The following is a 19,744-nucleotide window of genomic DNA, read 5'->3' as shown; positions in this document are numbered from 1 at the left end:
ACAGATTTCAGAACTTCCTTATCCTCCAGTTCTCAATCCTCTTACAGCTGTTGCTCTTATTTATTTATGGGTTTTGGGTTTTTTCTGCTTTTTGCATGGGCTGCTTTAATGGGACCACCACCTGCTCCCTCTTACTGGCATTCTCTTTTTGCATGCAGGAAAATAAGTCACAGCTTAATCGGTCTCCAGGGAAGACTGGGAAGCCATTGGTCAAAGATCTGCAGATCGCATTAGATACTCTCCTCCCCCAGCTTTGCAGGAACTGATGTTGCGTCCTCATCCCCACTAAATATTAGTGGAATGATTTCTTCTATTTAAATTTTTCACTAGCAAATCAGACATGATGCGGTGGCTTGTAACAAGCAATAATCCTATAGCCTGTACCTGTTGACTCTAGCATAGCAATTTAATCAGAATTTGCCTCAAAATCCTATCAATCTGTTTGTTTATAAGCAGAACAAATAAATCCTGATAAACTATTTTCAAAACTCAGAAGACAGATTACTTGTGCCCATGCCACATCAACAGCAGAAGCTAAGGCAAGAGTCATTATTTACAGATTTACATTATTTGCAGATACTGACTAGTTGCAAAAATTGTTCAGATCCTGTTCACCTTACTTATATGCGTAGTCCCATTAAAATGACTGTGATTACTCATCTGAGTAAGGCAATCAGGGTTTGGCACATTATTTCCAACTCATTTCATATTCCAGCCCCTGATTCAACAAATGTTCTTATGCACCTTTAAGCATGTTCAGACGTAAGCAAGGAATGAAGCATGCTTCAATGGCACTATTCAGGTGCTTTAAATTGAGCCTGGGCTTAAATACCTTACTGAATAGAATTCTGTTAAAGAATTCACATCTCCTGAGGCTTTGTATTCTCTAGGGAGAAAGGTGTGCTCTGAACAGGAGTTGGCTATCATGAGGTAAGATCCTAATGAAGACAAGGCAATTTGTGGTTTTCACAGGCGTTAGCAAATCAAGGTCAGCCCTAGGTTTCCCCATAGTCTTTAATTCAGCCTGCTAATGCGTGTGGAAACTTCAGACGCTATACAAACACAGAACAAAAAGACTGTCCCTGCTACTTGATTTTTAAAATTTTTAATAGTGGCTGTTTGAAGCTCTAGGGATGTGCTGCGTGTTAGCGTTAGTGGGGAGAGGGCAGGTATGGTGATTAAAGTACCTGATAAATTTGTTCACCCCTTGGGATAGCTACCTCCATATACGTGGTGAGTATAATATATACATCCACATCTCTATAGTGTGTGCACAATACATATAACATGTATGTGTATGATTATAAAAAAGAAGAAGAAATACAGCTGAGCAGGCCTGCAGCAAATGCTGTTTTTGTCTTCTTCTTTCTTGGAAAGGCTGCTCAGAAGAAATTAATAATTAATCTCACTCCAACAGCTGGTGATTGCAGACTGTCTCCCCATGCACACTGCTTAGTCTCCAGTTTTTGTTTTAGAATTCTGTAGTCACTTCAGCTGGAGTAGCCCTCAGGCCTTACATTGCAAAGCAAACTCTGTATCTCCTGGATTATCTGCTTGTCACTGCCCAAGGCCTGTTGATTATCACTTCATCAAGCAAAATGAGGTAAGGGGATGGGAGAGGGATATAATGTAAGCGTGCACCACAATCTTCCAAGGTTACTGAGGGGCTGGTCTAAGGTCTGAGCTGTTGATCCAATGACTATTTCTTTGTTTCTGTTAGATGGGACTGTCAAGGCTGCAGAAAAGCTTCCAGATAAATGACAAAGGAACAACACATACCCCAGCCCCCACCACTCAATCACTTTCCCTAAATGGACAACTAAAAATAGGGATGTGCAGCAGCTAGGAAGGATCAGCCTTTATCAGATGCTTTATATAGGGGATTGGTGGGAAATAGCCTTAGCCCGCACAGAAGGACTCCACTAAATGAAGTTAGTGAAATTTTAAGATTAAACTCTCTAAAGAGAATTAGAATAGAGTTATAATAATGTGAGGGGACTGAGGTTTAACCTGGAAAAGACAAAAAAATTCAGAGCATTGTAGACACTCTCTTCTTAAGTCCTCACACTGCCTCTGAGTAGCCCTTAGAGTACATGTGGCACAAAACCATACATGCTTGGGCATGTCTTCACTAGCAACGTTAAAGGACTGCCGCGGCCAGGCTTTAACGTGGCTGTGTAGGTGTGGCACCAGCACTGGGAGAGCTCTCCCAGCGCTATAAAAAAAACCACTTCCACGAGGGGCGTAGCTACCAGCGTTGGTGCACTGTCTACACTGCCACTTTACAGCGCTGAAACTTGCAGCCCTCAGGGGGGTGTTTTTTCACATCCCTGAGCAAGAAAGTTGCAGTGCTGTAAAGTGTCAGTGTAGAAAAGGCCCTGCTTGGCTACATTAATAAGAAAACACCTTAGAAAACTAGATTAGCAGATCCCTCTCTATTTTATTTATTGTTTTGAAAGGGTAGACAATGCATGTAAGAGATGTCCTACTACAAAGGGTCATCAAGTCTAAACTGGGAGGTAAAACGTAGTGGATAGGGCATGGCATTAAAGAGTCCTGCGCTCTATTCCCATCTCTGGCAAACCGTGTAACATTTTTGTGCCTAGGGTATGTCTATTCTACAGCTGCTACAGTGGCACACCTACAGCTCTGCATTTGTGCCGCTTGTAGCAGTCTTGGTGTAGAAACCTCCTACATAGACTGAAGGGGTATTTTGGTCAATGTAGTTAATCCACCGCTCCAAGAGGTGGTAGCTAGGTTGGTGGCAGAATTCTTCCATTGATCTAGCCACGTCTATCTAGGGGGCTAGGTTGACCTAAATATCTTGCACTAACACAAAACTTTTCAGAGCTGTGAGCAACATAGCTAACTTGATCCAATTTTTAAGTGTAGACCAGGCCTTAGTTTTCCCATTGGTAAAATGGGTATAATAATGCTTCCATATCTTGTTAAAGCACTTAGGCTAAGTTTTTCAAAAGTGTCTATTGATTTTAGGGGCCTCAACTATTTGGCCTCAACCAGTTTGAGACTCCTTATATACATAAAGCACCAACTGTCCACACATGCATCCGATGAAGTGAGCTGTAGCTCATGAAAGCTCATGCTCAAATAAATTGGTTAGTCTCTAAGGTGCCACAAGTACTCGTTTTCTTTTTGCGAATACAGACTAACACGGCTGCTACTCTGAAACCTCTGAAAATCAGGCTGCTTTAAGGCATCTCAAGTTAGGCATACGAAATCCCATCACTTTTGAAAACCTTGGCCTTTGGGATGTATGCATGAAAAGTTCTCTATGTACTAGTATTAAGTACGACTGTCTCAAAAAATAAAATTCATAAAACAAAAGGCTATGCATGGACAAGTGTGTGTCAAAGGAACCTCAAACTCAATTCCAATTGTTCACAGAATCTGTATTTGCATGTGGAGACCTGATGACCTGCTGGTATAATATCTGCCTGCATGAACAAATTTAAAGCCCATTAAAAAATTGGCCCCAAACATAGACAACTCAAACACTTATTTTTTTGTACCATATTGAAAAAATATCTGTTGAATGAGATGCCCACATTCTTTTTTAACATGCAGCCTCTACTTATGCAGCAACATGAAAAAAGAGAGAGCAAACCACACAGAAAATGGTTGAACTCTATAATGTAATCGTGTTAAAAGAAATAACAGCTCTTTCCCAAGATAAACTCTTGCCTCCAAAATTTCAGCTGAAAAATCATCTCTATGACTGCGTTAATATTTTTTAATGGAAGATGCCTCGACAGGAAATACCAACAGAACCTTTAGCAATAACAGCCATGTCGCTGATGTGTGAACTTATTTGTTGAAATTCAGATACTGCTTTCAACAAATAACTGCAAAATATTCTTTCCTTCCTGGCTATTATTTTTTTTCCTCTGCACTGACTAGTATCCGTCAGCAGTTTCAACATTTAGTCTGCTTGTATGGCTGAACAAAAAATAAATCGTTTAAACTAAATCTACCCAGATAAATTGAATTAGCATGTAAATAATTGGCACTCACAGTCAATGTGTTGCTATTTTAAACACTATATGAAAACTCGTGATGTTTTGGGAGCTTCAGTAAAGACTGAATTTCTGTTGCAAAAATTTCTGTCTCCTTATTCTTTTTACATAGGCATGTACTGTGCAATGCCAAGGGCTTTCACTAATAATATTTATGGTGCAATAAATCTTCTTCCATATCATTTTTGTGGTTGATGTTGCCTTTGGTACATGGACATGTTCTAAAGTAGAATCTACAATTACTCATCCCCAGCAATTGGTTTTAATAGGATCATTTTGCTGAATAACTATTTGACTTCCAGACATGTTTAAAGGTAGCACACAACACACAGGAGGCTGAAGCACTGTTTAAGGTCACTTTTCTCCATGGGATCGCTATTCTGTCTAATGACATGCTGAACTGGTTTTGAACTCTTGCGAGATGGAGAGAGAGAAAAGGGGATACAGGAGACCAACAGGTCTTTACTACCCACTACCAAATCAGGTGAATGAGTTAATTTATGAAGCAAACAAACGACGACAACAAAAACAGTCCCCAACAGTGGCTTCATAATCTACACAGATTCCCAGTTCATATCTATAACTCCTAGAATGCTCAGTCTTTCTATTGTGTTTACTAGGCCTCACATTCTTTCTCTGTCTCCTCAGAAAAACACCCTTGTTTCCTCTTATTCTTTTATGATCTTTAAAATACAGATGCTCACTTGATTAATCATCTACACATCTTCCCATTACCTGCTTTCTGTGTCCAAAGAGTGGAATTCCCTTCAGGGCAGGAGTGGTAATTTTCTTATTGACATCCCAATAAGAGCTTCACTTTACAGTGAGCAATACAGCATATGCATCTGCAGCTTTCACCTATGATTTCATCTAACTTCACAAGCTATGCAGGAGTGGGCCAGGTCAGTTCTTGAAGAGTGGTATAGCCTTGAGAAAATGCCAGGTGCTGCAAGAAGTGGAACTGGCTATTTATTATCCTCCATTGGACCCAGCCTGTACGTAATTAACCTGCCCTGAAGTTAGAGAACACCAAGAAGGAGATGTACTGACTATTAATGGTCATGGTAATTGTATATTATTTTGCTGCAGCCAAGTTTATGCTAGCCAAGGGTTCTCAAACTTCATTGCACCATGACCCCCTTCCGACAACAAAAATTACTACACGACACCAGGAGGGGGGAAACGAAGCCTGAGCCCTGTGGCCCAGGCATGGGGGGTAGGGTGGGGGGGCAAAGCCAAAACCCAAGCCCCACCCCGTGGTTGGGGGTGGGGGGGGCAAAGCTCAAGGGCTTCAGCCCCATGCACAGGGCGTGTAACCTGAGCCCCGCCATCCGGAGCAGAAGCTCTCAGGCTTCAGCTTTGGCCGCAGGTGGCGGGGCTTTGGCTTTGGCCCCAGGCCCCAGCAAGTCTAATGCCAGCCCTGGCGACCCCATTAAAAAGGAGTCGCGACCCACTTTGGGGTCCCAACCCACAGTTTGAGAACCACTGTGCTAGGCAATCCACAGCACAGGTAAACTGCACAAGATCCTTGCCTTGTAGAATAGCTAACTACATGTTCCCGTGTGAATTTTGGCGCAGCAGGGGAGTTGGCTGTATGCTTTGTTGTGTGTATTTTGGCAAAGCAGAGTGCTTGTGAGCTGCTTGCTCCTAGAGAGCATGTAAAATAATAGTGTTTAGCAAGGGGATTTTGAAAGGGGTTTTTTACGATCCCATTAACAGTTCTAAAATTAGGGCAAGAATTATTTGAAGAGGATTATTATTTTAGATTTTTAATGTGACAAGTGAGAAAAGGCAACATGGAAACTATGGGCTGTAAATGAAAATAGAGATGGTTTTATTCCCCCCCCCCCCAGTGGAAAATGCAATGATGGAAGCTATGCCAACAATACGCATTAATTACACTAATGAGCAACAATGGGGAGGGGAAGAAGAACTAAGCAAACCCAGCTATAAATAAATAAAATTCCATGAAATGAATTCCATGAAAACTCTAATGTTAAAAGGAATTGTTCTGTAAATGTGTATGCAGTTATGCAGACATTTTGTGTATATCGCTGATTGGTAGATATTCTGGATATGACGAGAAAAAAGTGAAAAGTCACATTTTTAGTCTGTCTTCTTGCAAAATCTACAGTAAAACATATCTTTAAACTAATTTCATTCTCATCTAGTTCTCACTCCATTTAGAAGACTTAGTAATACATCGGTATTGTAACTGTTGGGAACTTTTGTGCATCCTGAAATAGCTAATCTTTGCAGAATATTACAGCTGTAAATTACCTTTTGAAAACTTGGACAGGAATCCACTAACCAAATGAATAGATTATTCAGTTATGAGGTACTACTCCCCCCCCCCCCCATCCCCCACTCCCAGAAGCCATAATGGGAACAATTTTGTAGAACATCAGTCAGGTTTTCTGACTGCAATATCAATACAAGAGCCACCACCTTTCTGTGCTCTACCTTCAGAAGAAAAAAAATTTGGTAGTGTAGTAGAATTGTGCTGGCTACTATGTAGAAAGGAATGTATGTAGCAAGATTGCCACCCTACCTACCAGTGCAATTCTCAGCGCGTTCCTTATTAAACTAATATAGAATATTTCCTTTTTTTGGTCATGGTTAAGGTTTATCTATGTGCATTTAGAACTCTGGTTACATGGGATAAAACATGGACTTCATTTTAGTGGTTTTTCCTTCAGTGTCTTCAAATGGTATCAATACAGGATGGCATATCTTACAGAAACACTGCCTCATGTTCTTTCCTGACATTCAGGAAGGCTCAAAGTGGAAGCTAGATGAAATAAACGGAATTTTAAACAGTCTAAATCTGCAGTCCTCAGCCTTCCTCTTGTCATCTGCCTGTACATTTTTTTTCTGTCATTCCTTCTCTTTACCCTATAAATGGATTATTACTTGTAAATTATAGTAACTCAAGTGGTACTTTGTCAAGTAAAAAAGCTTATTGCCTTTGTGCATTTACTATCCTCTTTTACTGATGTATCCTCTAATATGTAGTAGTAGTATTCCTAAAATACTATTCCATCAGTGAGCTAGAGGATTTAAATAAATTCTCTGGTCAATGAGCAATTCCACAGCCAAAGAAATATTATAAACCAGCATTCTAGTGCAGGGTTAATGCATTGGCTTTTCATCTGCAGACCAGAGCAGCTATCGTCTATTTAGTAGTGTGAACTTAAACAATTACAATGATATTTGTCCACATCTCAGAGCACAGTTGACTGGACCCAGTTCAACATGAGTGTCTCTTCAGGCTCTCCCCAAGTCTGTAGGCCTCTCAGTTAGCACAATGGCCATACTATGAGCACAATGCCTGTCTCTCACCAGTATTGTCATGCCCCACAGTAGAATTAACATTCACCAGCTTCAGTGGAAAATTGAAAAAATAAATAAGCAAAGCAATAAAAACTTACAGCCAGTGCTGTTGGAAGAGCATAGTGACAGGGGGCAGTACGCTCTTAACTTCTGTCGTAATCAATGGAAGTTAGGAGACTAAATACCTTAGCGCTGGGGTTCTCAACCTTCATTGCACCGTGACCCCCTTCTGAAAACAAAAATTACTACAGGACACCAGGACAGGGGACCAAAGTCTGAGCCCACCCAAGCCCCACCACCTGGGGAGTGGGGGGGGGCAAAGCCAAAGCCCCACTGCAAAGCCGAAGCGCAAGGGCGTCAGCCCCAGGCAGGGGGCCTGTAACCTTAGCCCCACTGCCCAGGGCTGAAGCTCTCAGGCTTGGGCTTTGGCCCTGGGCCCCATCAAGTCAAAGCCATCTCTGGCAACCCCATGAAAATGGGGTCACGACTCACTTTGGGGTCCCAACCCAAGTTTGAGAAATGCTGCCTTAGAGGATCTGGGCTAGAATTGCTTAGTATAGTTTGGTATGGCTGGTGGGCATAGATAGCTAGTGTCTATGGTATCAGTGATGTAGTGTAACAATGACTAGTATCTGCATCAGAATGCCTTTACATGCAAAACACTTGCATTGCCGCAACCCCGCTTATCCTTTAATACGTACTGGACAGCTCTATAATTATTAAAATAAGAACAAAAGCCTTTGGCTTTTGCTAGTTCATTAGGACCTTGTTCATTCATGCTCCTCGTGACTGGGCGCCCATTGTGAATAACAGAATTTTGTAAATTAGTAAAGATCTGATCCTGCTCCCAATGTGGTCAGTCAGAATTTTGCCATAGAATTCAATGGAAGCAGGACTGGTCCTGATTGACTTGATCCTGCATCACTGAAATTATAAGAGGCTTTACCATTGACTTCTATTGGTGCAGTGATCAGGCCTTAAAGCAAGTATGTGAAATAAGAAACAAAACAATGATCCCATGTCACAAAATATATTTTGTTAATTTATTTTGCCAGTGGTAATTTGTGTAATTATTTCTTATATTTCATAATTAAAATTGCCATTAATTATTGTGTATATATTATTTTACAGCACCCAAACATGTGATGAGCTCATACAGTACAAGTAAGACGTGATGGGGACAGATGCTCAGTTGGCATAGAGTACTGTAGTTCCATTGACTTCAGCTGGGGATCTGTCCAAGCATAACCCTGACTGAGGATGCTTTACATTCTAATTTCAGGCACGATGCAACAAAGTGATGGGATCAGGTAATAAATCAATATGAAGGGGTGGGTTGGGGGCACTGGGAGAGAAGAGCAGCAATACTTAGCCAAGGCGTGTACAGAATATGTGGTGTAGTCAATCCCACAAACCTTGTATAAATATCTTAGCCTCAATATACATAAGTATCTTTGACTCATTTCTTGCGGTAAACGCATGGTAGTAGGTTTTGTTAAAATAATGTAGTCTTAATATAATTCCTTACTACAGCATCTGCTGCTAAGGTTTAGATGAGGCATTGAGAGGGACTGCCATTCTTCTGTGCAAATTGTAAGTGCCCTGGTTTTACAGTCCTCTCCTGAGCAAGGACTGTAGGAACAGACTCAAAGAGTGAAATCCTAGCCCCACTGAGTGTGGCTGCAAATAAACCAGGATTTGAACTCAGGCTCAAGCCTAACCTCTCTTCCATCTATGCACAACTATCACTTACCCAGAGCTTGGACCCAGGGTCCCAGAACCCCATGCAGGTGGAGAGTGGTCCAGCCTAAGTCAAGCCAGGACCCAGGGTTCAAGCCCTATTGCTTTGCAGTATAGACACAGCCCCACTGGACTAGTGCTCTGGGAGTCTGCCAAGAGTATTCCACAATACCACATTGTGGTACTTCTTTGTCCTTTCTTTGTCCTCTGGACAGTCAAGTTTTCCCACATTGCACCATGAACAAATGGCTAGAGCAGCCACATTTTGGGAGGGCTCTAGGAAGTCTGGGATATGGGTGGTTGGACTTGAGCCCAGATAATGCAGTGTAGATGTTGGAACTCCAGGTTGTAATCTGGGGTTATAAATGAGTGTAGACACTTAAGCCCTAGGTTAGCAAACACAGGGTCTGCTAACTCGAGTTCGACGAACCCTGGGCTTACTTTTCACTGTACACATACCCACTGAAGACAAAGGAGCTTTGCCATTGACTTCAGCAAGGTCAGGATGTCACCCAGGTATGCAGGTTAGTGAAGTGTGGATTAGCAAACCTCTGCTCTGTTTAAGGAAATCTAGCCCTCATGTTTCAAAGTATTTTATTTACCTTGGGTAAACCATTAATATTTCAGTGATTTGGTGATATATTTTTCACAGACTATATTTAAGCACTTTCTTTTTTAACCTGTACAAACAATGTGTATCTGCAGCTTTTTGGCCTTGTTTTAAATAAAACTAACAGTAATAAAGAAGAGAAGCAGGTTTTTGCTTCCTTTTCTGCCCTTCTTGTTGAAAAGAGCTATTTGAAAGTGCAGTCTCTGGGGAACAGAGTCACTTCCTGACTGTATTTGGCAAGAGAAGGATGCTGTAATGCATGATACTTTTTTATACTGAGGCAGGAAGCTCTGGTCTTTGTGCTCTTCATGAAAATATTTTACACATCTTTCTGCTGTGTTCTATCCTAAATGAAGATATATTTTAAATATCACCAAAAATTGACTTGTTTCATGGGTAACAACTTTATTTGAGAAGTTAGAATGCTACAGTTGAGTTCAAACTGAAACACAGGGCAAGCGTAAAGCAAACTTACTCAGTGAAGACTTCCTGTAAAGGTGGCTAAGAACCAGAAAGGTCTAATGAATATTTGAGTAAGTGAATTTACAGTGTAGAGTATATAAAAGCAATTAGGAACTCCCCACCCCTTCAGCCACGAACTAAAGGGTGGCTTAAAAAATAAAAGTAGTTTTGCCACTATGTAAATCTCGATACAAATGAATGTGTTACCAAGAACCCAGCACTTTTCTTTGCAAGATTAGCCCAGATGGAATCTGAGAATTAGCACATTATTAGCTGAGCTTCATTTTTGGAATGCTAGGTACTTTACCTGGTTCTTATAAAATGTCTTTTCTCTTGTTCCATGAGGAGCACCTGGATCAACTGAAGGTAAAAACAGATCATGGGGCCAGATGACCCACTACCAGGCATTTTGCATAATTATTCATACCTGTGTGAAGTGGGTGTGAAACATGAGGGACCAGATCCTGGCCTGGCACTGGCTACTTTGCACTATACTAGTAGCATGAAGTAGCTGTAAAACTGGTGGATCCTGCCTCTTGAGATTTCTTCTCTATGCCAGGAAATTATCAGGAAGCATACACCACCCAGCTTCTCAGCCTCTCATGCATAGGGTATAACTGAGAGGAAGGGGGTGTAACCAGGGCTTACTCCCTGGTGATCCCAGTGATGTTGGGACCAGGGGTAGCTGGCATCAATTGTAGCAGGCCTGAGACCCAGTCTCTAACCAGCCCTAGTATTGTTTGAATGAAAAGGTAACTTAGAGCCATTCAGCCACCTAAACTGTGTGAAGTGCAACTTGGATGCAGTTTAGAATCTGGGCCTTGGTAATGTTTAAAACTCACTTTGCACCAGTGTTCATAAGTATGCAAGGTGCAAGGCAGTGCCTATCAGAACCTAATGTTGAAAGTACTAGGGAGGTTTTACACCCCCTCAGTTTCAGATCCCAGCCCTTCCAAGGCCCATTGTCCTGCACTTGTGCCCCACGTATTACTGTCTGGCATACTACTACCTGACAAAGCACAGTGCTGTATTGTTACATTTTGCAGAGGTTCTATTTTGTTCTGAATAAGCCTGGCCAGTGCACCTGTTCCCTCTGCTAAAATAATCTGGAGGAAAAAATTAGAATATGCACATTTAAGTAAGTACGTAAACTGCTTTATTGTTTTGGTTTTGCTCTATTGTGTTGGGCCATGAGGTAACTCTATGCATTCCCTGAGTCCTGTATCAGGAAGTCTGCAACAAGAGGAAATTTATCTTTTTCCCAAGGACAATGGAACATGTGTTAGAGTTTGGGGTTTGTTTGTTTCTCCTAGGAGAGAGGTTTGTCAGGTTCTCGCTGCTGTATTACTCACTTCTCAGTCCTGAACTAAATAAATCCCATTCTATAGGACAGGCTACATCCTGTCATCTGCCAAAACTGATGTTTGTGTTTTCCCCTGCTGACTTGAAAAGTTGTGCTCTATTGGTGAGAGAATCTCTGAAGCCTAGGATGTCTGGACATTTTTTTCCCCACAGGCTGCTGGTCTGGAGTGAGGAGATTCCATATATTTTATTGACATGATGTTCCGCTACATAGGAGATTAAAATCCCCCTCTTCAGAAAAGCTGGTGATCCAACTCCTAATGTCAATGGTAATTTGATCAAGAGGGGAAAAAAACTTGTTCCAAGAGAAAAAATTATTTAGTTTGAGCCTCACTACATTAAAAAAAATCTATAATGATGATTCCCCTCTAGTAGTAGTTTGACATCAGTGTATAAGCATTTACTTCAGTAGAGTTAATCCTGATTTACACTGGTCCAAGAAAGAGAGGAATCAGGCTCTTTGTGGTACCAGCTGAATGTTAGGGCTAGGTTGTGACTGGCCCTTGTGTGGGTGCTCACAGAAAGGCAGGACACAAGCAACATTCTCACCATGCACGAGGGCCAGTCTTAGATGAACACTGTGTGCTGGAGAGAATGCAGAAGAATGAGGAATACTCTTTTCATGCCCCCACTGTGGATGGAGAAGAGGTGGGGCCACAGCCAGAACCCCCTTCCACAGTAGCTCATGACCCTGTGTGGCAGACCCACCATAGGGAAGATGCACAATTCAAAAGGACAGTACAGCCTGCACACCTGCTGTATGTGCTCCCTGAGTTACCTTGGATGATGTGGCCACATGCCACAACCAATTCAGACTTTGTACTAACTACACAATCAGATCCTTTATCACTGATAAAGCAGCTCCTTCCTCTTATGCACAGTCTGAATTTCCCTTCCCTTTTCCTGTTTTTGCATGAGATGTTCCTTCTAGTCTCTTATGACACTCCCGTGTGTGTGCTTGTGGCTGATATCTTTATGATTCACTGCTCATTGCCTTAAGGGATATAAAAGACTATTGAGTTTAACGGTCAATCCCTTATGCATCCCATAAGCACCAAAAACACATGCAAAATCTTAATGGACAAAACAAACCTTTTCAATAACAAATTTAGCACATTCCATTCTACCTATAGTGCCACAGATTAATAAGCCAGTCTTTAGAGCATCCTACAAAGGTGTTAGCTAAAAACCTGATTCTGACCACTACTGTCAATGTGAGTTTTCCCGTAGACTTCAATGGAAACAGTATTAGGACCTTAGTGATATTATTACAACTAGGTTTCATTTTTATTAAATTATGTCTTTAGTTTATAATATATAAAATGCATTGCCCAGTTTATTACATAATGATCCAAAACATATTTACTTTGAGATATGTTATTATTTACTTAAATTATTTCTAGTCTAGTAGAGGCTCCAGTGAGAGATTGTGCTAGATCTTGTACCCAGCAAAAAGCTTTACAATCTAAGCATACAATGAGAGACAACAGGTGGACAGAACAAATACTTTTTTCCTCCTTCCTTCCTCCCACGTAACTGAGGGACAATTATGTTTGGCATAACAACCAGCAGTCACAGCACACCCATACACTTGCCATTGTCGAGTGCTAGGAATCATTTCAAGAGTGGCCCTCATTGCTTTAGTTTATGTCACTAAATACTGCAGATGGGGTTATCATTTACTATATATTTGTAGGTTGCCTAGCATAATGGGGCTGTAACCTAATCGCTAGAAGAGGTTGTTGAATTTAGGAAGTTGTGGAAGTACCTTTCCTGGTGGATTTGGAAGGAATAAATACAGTGCTCCTTCAACCACACTGCATTCCTGTTAAACAGTGTAATTTAGGAGCTCATAATACTTGGTAATAATCCATGTTTCATTCCATCTATGAAAACACACCCCATTCCATGTTTACCTATTGTTGTAGTGTGTTGTTTGTTCATTACTATATCACTTCATGTATTTAGATTGCCATTAAAGCCTCCACGTCAATGGCTTTGTACTTGTTTGGCATTGTCTCCCTAATGCACAATATAAATACATATACCAACTTGACACTACAGTAATGAGTGCATAGGAATGAAAACCGTGTTTAACTTTGGTAATTAGGGACCTGATCCAAAGCCCATTGAAGTCAAAAGTCGAAATGAAGACTTCAACTCATGCTACCCTACAGATGAACTCCCAGGAATTTGTATGCATATTGAGACACTACAAGGATAAAAACACTGATTTTCTGTCTTTGTGAGAAGCACATTTTATTATTTTTAATTATTATTCCATGCATAGGAGTAATATGGAGGTCCTGTAGGTCCGGGGATGGAATAGGCCCACTGCTTCTCCTGCATGTCATAAGAGGTGACTGAAATGGGGTTGCCTGGAGAGGGATGGGCTCCAGCAGGTTAGAAATTTGCCCAAGACACACCATATAATGAGCAAGTCAACCATGTCCATACTGGATTGGTCGCAGCCCGGGTTAATAATGACTGCGCCATCCGTCTACCACCAGGGAAGATGTGACAAGTATACTACTGGTGTAACTCCAACAAAGAGGATCTGTGGAAGAGTTAATGTCACCGTAGCCACATGGAATGTAAGGACATTGAGACAAATAGGAGGTTGAAAGAACTAACATACAAAATGGAACAATACCTGGCACCTCCTAGGAATCTCTAAGGTCAGATGGAAGAACTTTGGAGAGGCACTAACGGAAGAAGACCATGTACTCTATTACAGTGGAGAGGACAAACATGTCAACGGTGTAGGATTTCTTGTGCATAAAGATATCAAGAATTCAGTATTAGGATGCCGCTCAATATCCAGCAGGCTTATTTCAATCAGTCTAAAGGCAGTACCATTTAATATGACAGTGGTACAAATCTGTGTACCCCTACAACAGACTATGACAATGAGTAAATTGAAGATTTTTACAATCAGCTCCAAGACATCATCGATAAGGTACACAAGAAACATATCCTGATTGTACAGGAAGATTGGAATGCTAAAGTGAGTACCAGGCAGATTGCACAGGCAGATTGGCGAGATTATTGAGGCCCTTTATGTAATGTGATAACCAATGAGAGAGGATTGAGACTTTTGGAGTTTGCCAGCTATAACAATCTGGTTCTTGCACACACATTAGGAGCACATAAAGCATCCAGACAATCAACGTGGCATGCACCTGATGGTCTACATCACAGCCAGATCGACTACATTATGGTCAAAACCGATTAGTTCTGGGATTAACAGAGTTAAAACAAGGAGCTTCGCTGGTGCTGATATTGGAAGTGATCACGACTTTGTGATGCTAAACTTTTGGCTGCGGCTAAGGAAAATCATCAGGCCCCAAAATTCACAAGAACCAAGCTTGATTTAGAAAGACTCAGAGACCAAAACATTGCAGAGTCATTCCAAGCAATGATCAGCAAAAAATTTGCCCCTCTGCTTGCTCTAGAGGAAGACATAGAAACAATGACCAACAATTTCAATGCTGTAATGAATGAGGCAGCAATGGACATCCTTGGGAAATACCATAATAAGAAAAAAACATGGGTCACAAAGGTAATACTACAAATGTGTGACATTAGAAGAGAACTCAAGAGAGACAAGAACAGCACTGAGGGAGCTGATAAATACAGAGCGATTGGCAGAAAGATCAAGAAAGGAATGAAAGTGGCCAAGGAAAGATGGATTGAAAAACAATGCTCTAAAATTGAAGAGTGTATCAATAATAAAAATAGCAAATGAGCCTTCCAGGTTGTAAAAGATCTGACAAAGGAAAGATGGATCAAAGCTAATGCAATTCAAGACAAAGAAGGGAACAGTCTTACAGAAGAAAGGGACATCATCAATAGGTGGACAAACTACTGCTCTGATCTATACAGCCACCAGACAAATGGAAATCCTAGTGTCTTAGACAGCCCAGATTCAACAGAGGAGGATGACTTTCCAATACTGTGTGAAGAAGTGGAGACAGCTGTGAAATTACTCAAGAACGGAAAGGCTACAAGTATTAACAACATCCCAGCCGAACTGATGAAATATGGAGAAATAGTAATAGATGTACTCACCAAGATCTGCAACAAGATCTGGCAGACCAGTGAGTGGCCCTCGACGTGGAGACAGTCACTAATAGTGCAGTTCTCATCAATGGCACAATAGGAGTGGGGGGTTGCACCGCTGCTGGAGTCTGGCAAGTCTGCCTTCTTTCACCCACACTGTTCAACATCTACTTGAAGCGCATAATGACTGATGCCCTAGAAGATCACATATGCACAGTCAGCATCGGGGGGCGAACAATCTCAAATCTTCGGTTCGCTGATGACATTGATGGCCTGGCAGGTAGTGAAGATGAATTTGCCAATCTTGTGAAACGATTGGATGAAACCTCTGCAAAATATGGCATGGAAATCATGCAGAGAAAACCAAGCTGATGACAAACAAATGTGACGGGATCAGCTCACATATCACTGTCAGTGGACAAGAGCTGGAGACAGTGAAATAGTTAAATTATTTGGGGGCAGTCATCACTGATGAGGATCCAAGGCAGAAATTCTGGCAAGAACTGTGCAAACAGCAGCAGTGGCAAAGCTAAAGCCAATTTGGAGGAATAAGAACATCTCCCTGGAATCCAAACTGAAACTGCTGCACGCACTGGTCATCTCCATTTTTCTGAATGTGTGCAAGACATGGACCCTTATGGCAGAACTTGAACGGAAAATACAAGTAGTAGAGATGAGATACTTCCGTAAAATTCTGGGCATCTCCTACTTTGACCATGTCACTAATGAAGAGGTCCAGAACATCATCACCCAATGCACTGAGTCATCTGAAGACCGTGAAGAAGTGCAAGCTGAAGTGGTATGGCCATGTAACACGATCATCTGGCCTATCCAAGACCATCCTCCAAGGGACAGTACAGAGGAAGAGAAGAAGAGGTAGACAGAAGAAGAGATGGACTGACAACATAAAAGAGTGGACAGGAATGGACTTCGCGGAGACTCAAGCACTGACACACAATCATCAGGGGTGGAGACAATTGGTTGATTGCTCATCAATGATGGTGCCTCAATGACCAATGCAGTTATGGGAGTGATGACGATGATAGCTAAAGTTCCCATCACCACAGTATCTATCTGCTCCCATCATACCATGATACTCATGGATGGTATGGTGAGAATGTCCCTTAAGCACCAGTCCTGGTGGGCTAAAAATTTTGTTGTTTGCCAAGATGGCACCCTTGTAACATAATTTTTGTTAATTTAACAGGTTCTGCACTCTTACCATATTCTAAGGCAAGTAACCCTTTAGAAGAAATACAATTTGATGACAGTAACCACTAAAGACAAATAAGGCTTCAGCCTTGCAAGCTTCAAGCAGCAGATGGTACTATTGACTCCAATCGGAGTTCCATGTCTAAGAGACTGTCTTTCTATTCTGCGTTTGTACAGTGCCTAGCACAATGAGGTCCTGGTCCATGACTGGGGCTCCTAGGTGCTACCACAGTACAAATAATAAATGATGAGTGGCAGGCTTTCAGGACCAGATGGTAAGTTTGTGCTACTTGACACGTTTACCGTCTTCTAAATAGGGAAATGGAAACATCTTTCAGGATGGTTTCCTTCTGTGCCATTTTATGAGGCTCGAACTGCAGTAGTCGCAGATTGTATGTTGGCTGCAGTGTAAATAATCTGGAAGGGTAACCGCATTTCAGTGTTTATCTGTCTCCTTTTTAAGTATAGGAAAAGTAACATCTATAAATTCTATCAAAGCAATACATTACAAGAATGGTAGCAGCATTATCTCCCTGAGTGGTTACTTTCTGTATCTCTGTAATAGGTGGGGGCGGGGGGGAGGGTGCAGGGGAAGGGGGAGTTATATGTCATACCATGATGATCCTGTGATAGTAGCTCTATCTGATAATAACTTCTGCTGTTTGATTTTTATGCTAACCTTGATTTCATGAAGCTCCCGATTTCATGCCTTAATTCTAGATGCTAAATTATTAAATAAGGTGGGGGGTTTTCATGTTGAATATTTGTCAAAACATTTCTTAGCGTGGTCTGCAGACTGCTGTTTCTAGCCTTTGTATTGCTTTCAGTCTTTGCAAGAAGGGAGAGACTAATTCAGTTATTAAAAATGAAAAAGTCACCTACACTCTCTTGGTAGATCTCTAAGGGCACATTTCTAATGGTCCCTTTCTAATATTGCTACTGTAGGGGTGTCTTAGTAATGCTGTTAGACTTTATATTGTTTGACTTTATCTATGGATGTTGTACCTATGTAAGTACAAATTTGCAATATGTATTATTGAGCAACAATGGCAGCAATTTACAAGATAGGTATCTAGGTAAGTGGACAAATATTAAGTTTTCTGATTTTGGGGTGCCCAGCTTGACTGATTTGGGGGCCTGATTTCCAGAGGGAGGATGCTTAGTATTTATTAACATTCATGCCCATTTAAGGCATCCTAAGTTGGGCACCCAAAAATTGAGACATCAAAATCACGAGTCGCTTAAAAAAATTAGTCCTTTAGGTTAAACTGAAAATATCTAAAACAATAATGATGCTAAATATGCTGTTACATTTTGCAGTTAAGAACAGTTTTCAGTATAGATGCAGGAGTTTCATCATAGACTATTTGGTGGTTGTTCAAAAATAATTTTACCACTGATAGGACTCAACAGAAAAAAATAAATTTATAGATGGAGAGAACCAAAGGTGCATCTAGTCCATCTGCTTGCTTTATAGCAGGTGCTGCTTGCTATCTAACAGTCATGACCACTATAGTTTTGAATTTCACCTTCTTTAACTCACACCTCTTCTTGCCCTTTAGCATGTAAGTTACAACAATTCTGAGGGCTTGTCTAGGGGACACTAAGGAAAATTAAGCCAAATTAACTAAAGGTGTGAAATTGCATTAAAGCACATTTTAGTCCTATGTGGACACTCTGTTTCAGAAGTCAAGAGGCCTTAGTTCATACTAGTTTAATTCTCCTCCAAGGAGGAGGGATGTGGGAGATAGGAGACATGAGCCATGAACAGTGTCATTTTAACATAATGTCAGAAAATAAAGACAATGAGTCAATGACTATAACAACTCTTTGATGTTTGACTCAGTTCACTGGGAATTTGTTTCTCACTCTAGGCAAAATAATTTGGGTAAATACATTATAAAATGGACTAAACTGTAATACTCCAGCCCTGGAGACAAAATTAGAATCAACCAAATAAAGTCAACATATTTCAGTTTGCATAGGGGAAGATAGTAGAGATGTTCCCAATTTTTATTTGCCTTGAGAATGGAACCTCTAGCTAATATAATATCCATAGACTACTTACACCAAGAAATCTAAGTCATACCACTATAGTAAATGGGGAGATATATTTATTGTCTATTACTGACCCTAATGCTGCTCCCAGATGCTACCAACCATACAGCATTATGTTAAATGATCTAAATTATATTTTAATATTAATTGATCAACAGCTGGAGTGATGCCCTGACAACATATACAACTAACTTGCCATTCATTTGGTGAGCATAGGTGATGAAATGTTTAGGCATTTAAAAACATCATTTAGCACCTGCTTTATTTAGAGGGAGATATGCTTGCAGGTCTGAAGCAGATTGAGCAGAAAACATGAGGTGGGGTGTAAAAGGCAGGTGCAATTGGAAGCCTTTAAGCTACCACACAAAGAGGAAGAATTAGCAGTTATTTATTTCCAACTCTATTATTTAGGGCACAGAAGCCATTTGTAAGTATGTAGCAAAACGAATGGAAACAACTGAAATACTGTTGAAACACTGAGAACAACAAAAGCATTGGCTATTCTGAGCTTAGTTTACTTCCCATGTATATCAATATACACTATTTTCAGAAGTGGACCAACATACACTATCTATACATTGCTCCAATGCAGTCATGTTTTGAAAGTGTTTTGGTTTAAACCGGGAAGCGGGAAGGAGACTTAGCCACCAAATTCACAGAGAGTGCAACCCTGGAATTTCAGACTGCATAACTGTATCACAATCTTCTCCTGGCAGGACGTCTCCTACAACCTACTGCCCGTGGAAGTCCCACATACAGGGGAATAATGCAACATAGAAGGAGTTTTGAACAAATGTTAGTGCAGCCGCAGGCTACACCAATAGTTTGGTGAATTCAGTGCCAGATGCTGCGGGGTGGGAAAGGTAATAAT

At 41.0% G+C, this 19,744-nt stretch overlaps 1 long non-coding RNA gene across 2 annotated transcripts in view; it reads left to right on the top strand.

Moving 5' to 3' along the window:
* The first annotated feature begins 1,465 nt into the window (after nucleotides 1–1,465).
* LOC140915413 (uncharacterized) overlaps nucleotides 1,466–19,744 on the top strand; it is a 111,521-nt gene continuing 93,242 nt past the window's right edge. For both annotated transcript variants that reach the window (XR_012160155.2, XR_012160161.1), the window contains exons 1-2: nucleotides 1,466–1,603; nucleotides 8,499–8,677. This is a non-coding gene — a long non-coding RNA (uncharacterized LOC140915413). The remainder of the gene's footprint in view (nucleotides 1,604–8,498; nucleotides 8,678–19,744) is intronic.

This window comes from Lepidochelys kempii, chromosome 1 (assembly GCF_965140285.1).
Source record: "Lepidochelys kempii isolate rLepKem1 chromosome 1, rLepKem1.hap1, whole genome shotgun sequence".
In the NCBI taxonomy this organism is placed as follows: domain Eukaryota; kingdom Metazoa; phylum Chordata; order Testudines; family Cheloniidae; genus Lepidochelys; species Lepidochelys kempii.
Note: the sequence above shows the minus strand (reverse complement) of the source record. Positions and strands in the feature narration are given on the sequence as shown.